Here is a 9,980-nt window from a genome sequence, read left to right on the forward strand (position 1 = left end):
AAAGAAAGAAAAACTGGGGGTTTTGCTACACAGGTATGGACAACTTCTGTGCAGTGAGGATCGTAGCCTTGTGGAATGGCCACTCTTCATCCACACTTTCCCTGTGGTCCATGATCCTGAAGGGCAAGGGTGGGCAATTCTTTTGGGCAGAGGGCCACTTACCAAGATTTGGGGAGCTGTCAAGGGCCACATGGGTAGCCCTGCCTGTTGACAGTTGCCCCATCCCTGGTCACCATATTGGGGCCAGAAGTCCCACCCCTAGACCCTGACCTTTGCCATCAGAAGTCCCTCCTGTTACCCTGGAACTACTCCTTTTGGGAGGAAGGGTGCTGCAATCTGGAAACCAGGAAAAAGATATATATGTATACACACACACACATCTACTATACCTTATTTTAATTTTATTTTAAAATATTTTTGTATTGATTTCAATGTTTACAAAAAGTGTAGCTAGAGGTGGCTGCATGATAGCTCAAAATACAGACCTACTCTGTGTTTCATGTGGGCGGTAAGGGGGTGTAAGTGACAGTGTGTGTGTGCACAGTGTAGGTGTGGTGGCTGGGTGTGTGCTGAGACTCTATAGCAGGCAGCTTTAACAGACTGCATACAAGCCTCACACAACATAGTCAGGCAGACCCCATGCCCAGGCTCTGTGAGTTCAAGCCTGGGTATGCGCCCAGACACCCCATCCAGGATTTTTTACTCTTCACCACAAGACATGGATGCTGCTATGGGCCCCAGAACCAGAGTAGTGGCAAGGCTCCAGGGTGGAAGAGTACAGGCCTCGGTGTGGCATGCCAAGGCCAAGATTTAGGCCTGTGCTTCAATTAGAGGACACAAAGTGTGTGTGAGGAAAGAGAACTTTGGGGGCCCAAATGGGGTTTTTTTGTTCTTTTTGCATTTTGCCGAGACTGTTGAGGCCCGAGCATAAAGAAGCCAGCAGCCTTGGAGGCTTTTGTTGCATCTCCTGGGCTGTGCCTAATGCTGGCAGGTAAAAGGGAATTGTTTGTGACTGCCTATGGCCTCTTCTTGCAGGGCACAGGCCCATCCATGAAGGGTTTAATTTTTTTTTTTTCTTTAAGTGTGGGCTGGAAGTGGGTGAATGTATGTATGTGTGTGGTGCTGGGGAGGCAGGGACATGGGAATGAGCTTGGGTATGTAATGACCTCCCTGTGTGGCCTAGGGCTTTGGCTGTTGACTCCCAGTCCAAAGAATTACAAGCTCAAGCTTGGGTATGTGCTCTGACTCCTAGCTGAGCCCCTTAGGCCCAGGATTTTTTTTTCACCATGACACATGGAAGCTGCCACGGTCCCCAGAATCAAACCGAGTAGTGGCAAGGCTCCAGGTCGGAAAGTTGGGGCCCAAAAACCCCATTTTGACCCCACAAGTTCCCCTTCCTCACACACACTCCAGATGCTCTGATTGAAGCATGGGCCTAAATCTAGGCCTCGGTATGGCATGCCAAACCTGTTTTGGGGTTTGGCATGCCACGCCAAGGCCCCAACTTTCTGACCCGGAGCCTTGCCACTACCCTGTTTGGCTCTGGGGACCATGGCAGCTTCCATGTGTCATGGCAGAAAAAAACCCCTGGACCCAGGGGTCTAGCTGGGAGCCTGGGCACACACCTAGGTTTGAACTTGTGATTCTGTTGCCCCAGATTCAGCATACTCCCCTCTAGGCCAAACAAGTGGCCAAAATAAAGCTCACTCCCATGTCTCTGCCTTCCCCAACCCCACAGTCACATACATACATTTGCCCACCTCCAGTCCACACATAATAAATACAAAAAAAAATTCAAACCCTTGTCAGACAGGCCTGTGCCCTGCAAGAGGCCATAGGCAGCCACAAACATCCCCCTTTTGCCTGCCAGCATCATGCACTGCCCAGGAGATACAACAAAAGCCTCCAGGGCTGCTGGCTTCTTTGTGCTTGGGTCTCAACACTCTCAGCTGCCCCAAAATTAAAAAAGAACAAAAAAAACCCATTTTGGCCCCCAAAAGTTCCCCTTCCACACACACACTCCAAGTGCTCCAATTGAAGCAAGGGCCTAAATCTGGGCATTGGTGTGGCCCAGATGGGGTTCAGCATGCCACTCCAAATGAGGTTCAGCATGCCACACCGAGGCCTGCACTTTTCCACCTTGGAGCCTTGCCACTATGCTTAATAAATAAATAAATTAAAAAAAAAAATAAAAAAAAATCAAAGCCTTGTCAGACGGGCCTGTGCCCTGCAAGAAGAGGCCATAGGCAGCCACAAACATCCCCCTTTTGTCTGTCAGCATCATGCACTGCCCGGGAGATACAACAAAAGCCTCCAGGACTGCTGGCTTCTTTGTGCTTGGGCCTCAACAATCCTGGCGAAAATGGGTTATTTCTGTTCCTTTTGCACTTTGGGACAGCCGAGACTGTTGAGGCCCGAGCACGCAGAAGCCAGCAGCCTTAGAGGCTTTTGTTGTATCTCCTGGACCGTGCATGATGCTGGCAGGTAAAAGGAAATTGTTTGTGGCTGCCTATGGCCTCTTCTTTCAGGGCACAGGCCTGTCCATGAAGGGTTTAATTTTTTAATTTATTATTTATTTATTTTTTTAAGTGTGGGCCAGAGGTGGGTGAACGTATGGGTCCTCTTGACCGGGGCCCATTTCTTTTTTTCAAACCAGTTTAAATCCACCCCCTTAGCCAATGGCCTGCTCCCCTTCTATGAATTCCCGACCTTCTCTCCTCTCAGATCAGACATATTTGACTCTTGCTGCATCCAGGGGACCTGGCTGTTCCATTCTCATCACAGTGCAGGGCCATTGGGAGAGAGAAACCCAGAAACCTGCTTTCAGTGTAATTCTTGAGCTGCTTCACCTGGCTGTAGCCTCTTCGAGGCTGGTGCCTCTTGCAAAAGCAAGGGCTCACCTAAGCTTGCCATAAAGGAAGTGGGTTCTAGAGTGCCAGTCCTCTGATTTTAGGTAGTTTCATTTTATTTTGGAGTTGAAATCCAAATCCTCTCTGAAGATACTCAGCACAAACAGCTCCTGTACTTTTGAGGCTTTCCCAATTGCAATACTTGAGGAATCAAGAATTGAACTGCTGGGTTGGAGGGTGCATGGTCTTTGGTTGCACCAGTCTTCAAGGTTGGAGGGCAGGTCCTGTTTCAGCCCAGTGTCATCTCTCCCCATTTCATTTCCTCTTCCACCAGCCTCTTGTCCTCTCAGTCTGTCATCCCTTTCCTGTGCTGTGCTTCCCATCCTGGTCTGTCATTCTGTTAGCTGCCCTGATATCTGCATCTCTTCCTTTCTCCCTCTGTTGTTCTGGTATCCTCCCTTCCTTGCACCCTTGGTCTGTCATCCCCACGCAGCCAAGTGACTTTGCTGCTGCAGCTGCCTCACACACACTCCACAACCCCCACTTCCCACTCCATTCTGTTTCCTGCTGCCTCTTCATCTCTTGACCCCCAGCTTTTGGGCTTCTGGTGTCTCATGCCCTTCTTCCTCATTTCCCTATCTGCTTTGCAGTCCCCTTTTCCCTGCAGTCTCCAAGGCAGCCCTCATGCTGTCCTCATGGCCATTGTCTCCCTTTTCCGCCTCTCCTCCTCTTGGTTTCCCCCACCTTTGCTGCTGTTCCCTGCTGTGCCTCTTCCACACCCCCTCCCCCCTTCCTTCATTTCCCCTGGTATCTTTGTCTGCTCTGATCTGTCAGCTCTGGGCACCTAGGCTGTCAAGCCCTGCTTCTCCTCCCACCTCTCTGCCCTGGGTTTCTTGTCCCCGAATTCTGCCTTGGGGCCCTCCGTGGTACATTATGTGCCAATCTTGTTTGCTATCCCTTCTTCTGTATCCTGGGCCCTGGTTCTTCTGCTTCTCTCTTGACTCTAATTCCCTGGTCCTTCTCCATTTTCTGCTTTAGTGTGTTGGATCCTGGGCTTGTGTGGATGCCATCTCTTGGTTGGCTCTTTTCCCCCCCTCTTCTTTCCTCCTGTCCCTTGGGGTGTAGCCGCCATGTTTGCAGAGGCTTTATGTTTGAAAATCTTGGTGTATGCAGTCAGTGGGATTCCAGGATCAGAGGATTTCTTGGCATTAACTTGTTGCTATATATCCTGGTGGTTTGGAGTTGGTGGGAGGCTTAGGCTTGGTTGCTTGTGGCCCAGAGGATTGGGCTGTGGTTGCATTGGATGGGTACATCCAGAGTGGTGGGTGGGGTCATTTGATGTGGTTGGATTGTGACAGAGCTAAAGGTTGTTTAGTTCATTGGAGTGGGAAAATCTGGGGTGCACAGCTTTTAAGATGTGGAGAGGAGCGCAGATTTAATTGGACTGTTGGCAGGTGGTGGGACTGGCCTAGTTTAGGAGCTGACAAGGAGCCTGGGGTCAGTCCTAGGTTAGTTGGGAGCTTTTTGGGAGCTGAGGGTAGGGCCCCTTTTAGGCTTGTATATGAGGTTTGTGCTGTGATTTCCTTGCCTGCTGCCTTGGGATTTGGGGTGTGGAATTGGGATGGGGGCACTGTGCATTGGCCAGTGTCTGCACAGCTTAGGATGTGGTGGCAGGACCCACATCCCAAGGCTTGTAGGTGTAGTGCGTATACTGATGGGTGAGGTTAGTCTGGGTTAGGTCCCTTTACTGTCCTCCCCAGTCCTACCTGCTTCCCTTCCTGCTTTCCGTTTCTCTAGGTCTGTCAGGTCTTCCGAAGTGTGCAGATACCAATGTGCACACACAGGTCTCCTTACACACACATGCATATGTGCAAACACACACACACGCACACGCACTTACTTGTGAACAGTCAGCATTGAGGGGATCTGTATTGCCCTGATCCTGGCTGGGGCAGGGGGCTGGGGTTTGCTCAATGCCTAGTGTTGTGGCTCTGACTTCAGCTTGAGCTTTGTACCATACCCAGCTTCAGGCTGAGCCTGGGTGCATCTGCACAGCCACCACCTTGGCCTGTAGAGTCTTGATGGTACCTGGCATATTCCTGAACTCATGTGTACACTACCTGTTCTTGGCTTGAGGGAGGTGCAACACCTGCCCTGGCCCCAATCCTTGACTTGTGACTGTGTCCTATGCCTGGCTCACTTCCAATCTCAGCCTGTGCTGGTCTGCACATGCAGCTGGTCTGTACAGGGCTTAATGCAATGCCTATCTTGACTGGGGAAGTCCATACAGGGCCCAGCATGCTCCTGATCACAGCCTGGGGTGTCTGTCCCATCTTGGCTTGGGGGATGTCCAGTGCCTGGCTCTGCTCTGATATGGGCCTAGAAGGTCTCTGCAGCAGCTGCTGAAGCCCTGATACTATCCTAGGGGTCTGTGCAGTGACCATTACAGCCCCAATCTTGACTGCAGGGTATGCACGTGCCCATTGTGGCCCTGAGCTCAACATGGGGCTTTGACAGTCACGTGTGTATGTGAGCGTGGTGCAAGAGAAGCACCGATAGGATGGTATTTCCTCTGGTTGACTCGTACACTTCCTGAGACAGGTAGAACTCTTCAATACAAGTCAGGAATCTATGCAACCAGCCAGATTGGGCCAAGTATTCTTCCCAGGAAGTGGAGATACCAAGTGTATCCAGCATTAGGATTCTCTGATTTTAGCACCTTGTTTAAGGCACTCCCATTATAGTCAACTAATTATTGCTTTATCTATTGTCATGTTGTAGTACACTCATTACTCATGCCCCATCCATGTTTCCACTGAGAAGTCTTAGCCTATCTGCTTCAGCAAAAGGAACAAATTCACTGTACGTGGCATTTTGCAGATCAAGGTAAAAAGTTATGTATGTGTCCCTTCTATTCTAACCCCCACCAAACCACTTAATACAAACAATGCTAGACCAGACATGTCTGGGTGGGATCACAGTTTTAGAAAGCAGAAAGACAGTATAGACAATATAGTAGAAAATGAATGGCTTGGGCTTTGTTTTCTGGGATCCTGAGGGATATTTACAGACACATGCACCCACAATCTATACCATATAGCTAAAGCTAATTTTGGGAGGAGTATTAAACAGAGTTAAGTGTACAAACATAAATCAATTAAATGCTTGTAATAAACTCTTTGGCCAAATTTCTATTCCATCTGTTAGGCACCTAAGTCTGATCCTACTCCACCTTGCTCAGGTTCCTAAAAAACCTGTGGTGGGTGGGCCTTCCTCAGTTATTTCTGTGGTTTAGTCTTAAAAATAAAATGACAGCATGCTACAAGAATTGTTAGTTAATGATTTTTCAGGCACTGGAAAATCATGGGAAAAGATCACACACAGGTGCCAAAATCCACTTAGATATCTAACATATAGAATGCCCCTTCATCTAGACACCCAACATTGTGTTTTGGCTAGATGGGACGCTGACAAGTTAAAACCCTGGGGTCCCCATTCTCTTTGCACTTACTTCATTTTCACACCAGTGTGGTTCAATTGACATCAGTAGAGCTACTCCCAGTTTATACCAGCATAAATGATGGGGGAAGCACTTCATAAAGCATAACAGTGGTGAGCTAAATGGAAATGCTTTTAAGAATGAAAATGTAAAAAAATAAATGCACTTACCCTTCTTATTCAGAAAAATTAAATTAACTGAAATATCACTATTTATGTTATTCCATGCCTCCCATTCCCCAACTCAGTTTACACAATGAAAATAAGCCGGGTATTTTAACTTATATTTTTAATCACATTGCACTTTCTAGCTCTCAAAAGCATGCATGGTATTGCTGTTTTCGAATTGCAAATACTTCAGAAGAGTGGTATTTAAAACAGCTTTTCCCACTGGAACCAACAAAAAAAAATCTCATGGAAACATTTCTATTGGCTTAAGAATTTATAAGCTCTTGTTTTCACAAAACTGACCTTGACCAAACAGCGTCCCTTTAAATTCTTAAATACCGATTCCTGGCTCAGTTGCTGTATTTAATTACCTGCACAAACAATAACAAATGAAAAGTTATTAAAACTGTATATGTGTACATTCTGTATTTCCACTTCAAGTTCAAGGTACCATTTGCCAGGTAAGTTAATAACAAAATTAGTCCTGAAATTTAACATAGAAACCCAAACCCTTAACAAAAATAGTCACTAGTAAACATTTCAATTAACTTTCTCCTGATGTCAAATAATGTTGCCACTCATATTCTATGGGCATTCACTTAAGGGTGAAGCTATGGTGTCTTAGTGGAAGTAATACCACAAAAACAAATGAGGGCATGTCTCAAAAATTATTTGTGATCATTGAAGTATCTTTTGATGAATAAAGATACATAAAAATAACATGGGTTATTTACAGTGTTTAAATGTATTGTCATTATACTGGTGGACTGGGTTTCTCTAAGTTGCTGACTCTTCTGGAAGGAGACTGTCTCTGTACCCACCCTTTCTTATACCTAAATGCTCATCACAAAGTTGAGGACAGCAGTCCTGAAAGTAATGCCACTGCACTGAGGTAATACAGGAAGACATCTGCCTTTAGTAGTGGGCAGTTAGTGGCCACTCTTCTTTTGTAATGATCTGTGATGCTTTAGGCATGGGAATAAAAATCTTGAACTTCAGCTTTACTCCCTGAGTTAAAGGAAAATGTCCATTGATCATTGGCCACAGAAGCCAGACTTCCAGAGTTCATTCCCAGGGACTGGCAACAAACCAGCCCCTGCAGGTTCCCAGCAGCCACACGCTACAGCTTATGGGGCAGATTTATAATAGAGCTTAGTACCCAGTAGTTCTCACTGGGATGTTTATGGCCAGACTTACAAAAGAGCACAGTGTGCTCAGCACATTTGAAAATTTGCCCACTTACTTCAGTGCCTGACTGGGAATGGAAGTCTGGTTCAGCTTGTGGGTACCCATGCTTTAGGGAATTACTTCCCCAAAACATCACGTTGAGAACTATGGCCAACTCATCTTCCTACTCTTCAGCAAACAGGAAGATTTCAGGCAGGAGTCGACCTAAAGGAGAACCAGGTTTGGAGGAGACCCTCTCAAGTTTCACACGTCATGTCACTGGACCCATTTTGGAAAATAAGTTACAAAAATGTAGTCAGCCCACTGCCAGGCAATCAGGATCTTCCTGTGGTTTCCAGGCCCTCCATTGACCATAAATAAATAATGCACTGGTACAATTAAAAAAAAAAAGACAGTGAGACAGTGTGAAAGAACAGATTGGCCACTGCATAACTGAGCTGTAGTCTACTGGCTAGAACTACAGCTATATGCTACCATTGGCTTTTGTCCCATAATATAAATCTGCCACTGCTGTCAATGGAAGTAGTCTGTTACAAAGACAACACTAAGAGTAAAATAGAAAATATACTTCCTTGCTGATTAGAGAGCTCTATTATAATTTATATGTGCTGTGCACTATTGCTGGTGTCAGCAAAGCATTTATGCCCATGCTTAACTTTCAGCACACAGAGGTTTAGGGCTGGAAGGAACCTCATGAGACCATCAGATCTAGCCCCCCACTCTGGGCAGGAAAGACTGCTGGAGTCAAATAACCCCACCAAGGTTTGCATCCAGTCTCCTTTTCAAGATCTCCAGAGTAGGTGCTTGCACAACCTCCACTGGGAGTCTATTCCAGAGTCTGGTCACATGAACCTGGAAGAAGTCTTTCCTTATATCCAGTCTGAAACCTTCTTCTAGGGGTTTATGACCGCTGCTCCTGGTTTTCCCCTAGGGCACTTTGGTGAATAGTTGTTTGTCTAGCCCCTGATGCTCTCCCCTGATATATTTGTAAGCTGACGCCAAATCTCCCCGGCATCTTCTCTTTTCAAGGTGGCCAGAAGTGTGACAGAAGGAGTCAAGGCTGCAAATTCTGAGAGGAACAAGAAGAGGAAATCACTTATTTGGGTTTTGATTTTTACTGAGGTGAGTAGTTTTTTTGGAAGCAATGAGAGTCTTTTCTTGCAGGCAGGGCTGCCAGTTCTCACAACTTCATTACAAGTCTTGCAGTACTGGCTATTTTTCTGAAAGTTCTGCTGCTTGACTCAAGAAAACTTAAGTTTTCCATTGAAAAAAAAAAGATGTAAAAAAAAAATCTGAAGTGAACGCCATCTAGAGTTTTAGAAACCAGGGGTAAAGAAAATAATCCCAAGGACACATCTACTCCATCAGTATCCATGTCAAGGATACTCTCTTGCCAACTCTTGCCCACTACCTCACAATAAAAAAGGAAGTACTACAGTCACAAATAAACTCACTCAATCTGAAGCTCTTACTGATACACTATACCAGGGGTTGTCAACTGGGGGTACGCATACCCCTAGGGGTACTTAGAAAGGCCATAGGGGGTACGTGCATGCAGGCAGGTGGGCAGGGATGGAGCCTTCCCAGTGCCTTCCCATACATTGCTTCTTACCTGGGGGAGGGGGAGGGAAACACTGGGTTCTGCTGGCCCCACACAGTACACCGGAGCATCTCCCTACCCCCCACCTCAGCTCAGCTCGCTCTCTGTGCCTGCTCCCAGGAGTAGGGCTGGGGGGGGGGGGAAGGGCAGTGGTGCTCCTCTGTGGGCTGCACATATGCAACCCCACTGGCTGGACAGAGGGAGGGGCTCACATGTAGTGGCCGCTGCCACCACCATCACCACTCTGCACCACTGCCACTAGCCCACAGAGCTGCATGTGCAACTGGCCGTGAGAAAGTGGTGTGGGGCAGAGGTGGCTGCCATATGCAAGCCCCCTGCCATCCAGCCATCTGGGCGGTGTGTGTACAGCCTGCAGAGGAGCACCACTGCCCTTGCCCCCCAGCCCCGCTCCTGGGAGCAGACACAGAGATACACTCCCCCCACGAGCCACCATTCTCCATCTGGCCCCTTCCCCCCACAAGCACTTACCTGCTGGGGGGGTGTCTGTGTGTGGTTCTGCATCTGCGTGTGTGTGTGTGTATGTTGTGTGTCAGTCTGTATCTGTGTCTGCATCTGCATATGTGTGTTTGTGTGTGTGTGCTTGCATCTGTGTGTGTGTTTGTGTGTCTGTCTCCTGCCTACCCGGTGGCAACAGGCACATGGCATCACACAGCCCT

Source organism: Gavialis gangeticus, unplaced genomic scaffold (genome assembly GCF_001723915.1).
Source record: "Gavialis gangeticus isolate Ggan-Ray unplaced genomic scaffold, GavGan_comp1, whole genome shotgun sequence".
Classification (NCBI taxonomy): Eukaryota; Metazoa; Chordata; order Crocodylia; family Gavialidae; genus Gavialis; species Gavialis gangeticus.